At 40.1% G+C, this 3,513-nt stretch overlaps 1 pseudogene across 1 annotated transcript; it reads right to left on the minus strand.

Annotated features, from left to right (window-relative positions):
* Positions 1–825: 825 nt before the first annotated feature.
* On the minus strand, positions 826–2,353 carry LOC147489647 (calcium-dependent protein kinase 6-like; annotated as a pseudogene). The gene is made up of 4 exons (XR_015202465.1): positions 2,071–2,353; positions 1,781–1,924; positions 1,541–1,693; positions 826–1,138 (listed from the first exon to the last, which is right to left on the minus strand). The product of XR_015202465.1 is annotated as a calcium-dependent protein kinase 6-like (transcript).
* Between the last annotated feature and the right edge of the window lie 1,160 nt (positions 2,354–3,513).

The following is a 3,513-nucleotide window of genomic DNA, read 5'->3' on the forward strand; positions in this document are numbered from 1 at the left end:
AGGTTCAACATTGTCCGAATGGCACACTCTTACATCGGCATTAGTATACCCAAGAACTTCTTTCTTTAGCGAGCCTTCAAGACAATAATTGGTTCTTACACCTATGGAGGTCAATTTGAAGTCGCATTAGGCGGTGGTGATCCCTTTATCCGATCCTTCATGTACCGGCATTTGGGTGGGCGCTTTGAATTATTTGACCATTATTCGACCGATATCTCGCTTTGTCGCTCAAAGAGTCGGTCAATTTATCGCAGGCACCGTGTCGGACATTTTTGGCCGTCCGTCCGTCTTCTTCGATATCTCAAAGGGACATCCGGTCGCGGCTTGCTTTTTCCTTTAGGGAATTCTTTACAATTGGAAGGTTTTAGTGATGCCGACCGGGTTGTTGTGGATACCGCCGCTCGCTACGGGTTGGTGTATGTTTCTTGGCAATGCCCTCATTTCTTGGAAGAGTAAGAAGCGGGCTCTTGTCTCAAGTCATCCATCGAAGTCCGAATATCGAGCTATGTCGTCACTGTTCTAAAATTGTATGGCTTAGAGGGTTGTTAGGTGAACTTAGTGTTCCACAGCTTACTCCTACCCCTCTTCATACTGATAATACCAGTGCTATTCATATTGCTGCCAATCCCGTTTTTCATGAGCACACCAAGCATATTGAAGTGGATTGTCATTCCATTCGTGAAGCATTTACTCGCAAGGAGATTACTCTTCCACACATTTCCACTGAACACCAAACTGCTGATGTCTTCACCAAGGCTCTCTCTCGTCCTCGCCATCAGTTCATGGTTGACCAATTGTTGCTACTTGATCGCCTTGCATCAATTTGAGGGGGGATGTTAGCAGAATTGATAGCTGGATATGTGCGGGCTAGTTTATTAAGGCAGCATATATTCTATCTTATTTAGTCTAGCTATATATAGAAGAGTATATTGTATATAAACATAATTGATAGACATTTATTCTTACCTTACATAGTCCGATGTAATGGCTGATTTTCAGCCTTGTAATTAGCTCGACAGTTTTTATATAAAGAGAGCAACTCTCACAAGGAGAGGACATTCAGAACAAAACCCAAATTGACAGGCTCGATGCATAGAACAGTCAGTAGCTACTCCATTGCCGCATATCCAAGGATGACCTAAAATTGCAAAAAGATTTATACAATATTACAACGTGATAGACCTTAAGTAGTATTAAGTGGCACATATAAACAGATCATTGCAAGCTGCAGAAAAATAATAGTATGCAATAGAATAGGATTGAATCAACAGTCACCATGCATATCTTGATACAAGTAGCCGCCAGACCGGCCACAAATCACAATCTAATATGGCGACCAACTAAACTGTGGTTGCAAGCCCAATAAGGCAACAGCTAATGCATATCATTGCAAGTAAGAAGTTTGTCTGATGACATGTTTGACTGGCAAAAGCATATTTAAGTGGTTGTCCCCATCACACTCACTGACTCACATACAATCATACATCTAGTAAGGAATGCTGAAAGCTGCACAATGAATAATTATAGTTACATAACGTACGTAATACGTCATGAGCAGTGAAACGCTCCGATGGCTGAGAACAGAGCATCTTTCTGAGAAGATCTTTGGCACTGTCAGAGATTAAAGGCCATGGGTGTGACTCAAAGTCAATTACTCCCCTCAGAACCATATCAAATATCCCTTCTGGAGTCTCTGAACTCAAAACATGTAACATTTTTCAGTACAACAGACCCATTGAACCAAACAAATTGCAGCTCAAGATGCCAGAATTTAACATACCTGCTCAAAACGGTGGTACACCACTCAACAAAATGTACATAATGACTCCGGCACTCCGCATATCAGCCTCTGGCCCGTAATGATTGAAAAGTACCTCAGGAGCAACATAGCATGGGCTTCCAACTACATCTGTGAAAAGCTGACCTGAGTAGAAAGTCACATGTAGATTTTAATTAGTCCATAAATGAACTAGTTAACAGAAGTACACGAGTACCTTAGTTTATTATGGCTTGCAAACTAACCAAACACTGTTTGATGAAAGTAGAAACATAACAGAAGTAACATAATACCAGGATTAAAGAAAACCGAGAGCCCAAAACCAATGGTTTTGAGAGAGAAATCATCGTCCTTGTTAACCAGCATGAAGTTCTCAGGCTTCAAATCTCTATGCATAACCCCAACAGAATGACAAGTCTCAACAACCTCCACAATGATCCTTGTCAACTCAGCCGCCTTCCTCTCACTACAATGTCCTTTCTGAATAAAACGATCGAACAATGTCCTTCCAGCACAAAGCTCCATCACAAGATGAACATACAAAGAACCCTCATAAGCACCTTTAATCGACACCATGTAGTTAATGTTGGAATCTCTAAGTGTATTTCGAAATACTTGTGAGTGTGTGCAAAGTGGAGGAGATGAACCATATGTGTTCTCTCCACTTTAGTGCATAGTAGATAGTCCCACATTGGTTATCCACCACATCGGGTTTCGGGTCGGGCTTGGGCTTGGGCTTCTTGTTGTGGGTAGTGGTTTGACCAATAAATTTAAACTTGTTTTGCCTTTTCTTGGCGACGTTAAGTTTCAAGTGTTCTATTAGAGTTGGTCTCTTTTCTCCTAACCTCTATAAATAGGATCGTGAGTCCATAGAAAAAAGACTTGATCGAACTCAACTCGAGAAACGTAAACTCAAACCAGCTTTTTTTCTTCTTCTCTCTTACCGCCTTGAGAGTTATATCTTTGCTTCTAGAGGGTAGTCCGTTTCTAGTGCAAAGTCGCCATCTTGTTAACCATTGAATCCTCGTGGAGGAAGACGCCATCGTTGCCTTTCAAACCATTGGAAGGGGGAAATCTTTCCTTAAGGACGGACTAATCCGCCTTGGTTATTCCTGCCATCACCGTCCTTGTTTTTATTATTCTTTGTTCCTTCGTTTCTACTTTAGTTCTTTGTGTTCATACAACTATTCTAACAATCTTAAGGAAAGAGTTTTGTAGTAGAACAAAGGAGAGTGCTTTAATAATCATTAATCAAAAGATAAGTCTTTTACTTTGAGTTATTGTTTGTGTTATTGGGTTATGACTTTAGAAATTTTCTAATAATTTCGTTTTTGATAGGGAAACCAATTAAAGATTGAATATTTATTGATCTTTTGTGGTTTATCAAACCCTATATGGTTGTAGACTTTTCTCCTACGTTTGTGGGAGTCAAATATGAGATTTCTATCAAGAAAAACGTCAAAGTTCGTCTTTTTGACAGCTGCGTCACTCGTTACGAAAACTGCTATAACTTTCAGCTCAGAGCTCGGTTTTGCAATCCGCTTCTTGTGTTGGATAGCTGATTCAAAGAGCTTTCCAGTGGTATAAGGCTTGATACCCAATTCGTCCTGAGCTAGTTCAGAATTATAGTTCTTTTGAATTGTTTTTCTAGAAGGAGAAAAATATGGTAATCCGGTTTTTCAATCGGTTAGGTATAAATCGATTCTTTCACTCATTGCAATTCTTTTGGTTTGATT

The sequence above is a fragment of the Coptis chinensis genome, chromosome 7 (genome assembly GCF_015680905.1).
Source record: "Coptis chinensis isolate HL-2020 chromosome 7, ASM1568090v1, whole genome shotgun sequence".
NCBI lineage: Eukaryota > Viridiplantae > Streptophyta > Magnoliopsida > Ranunculales > Ranunculaceae > Coptis > Coptis chinensis.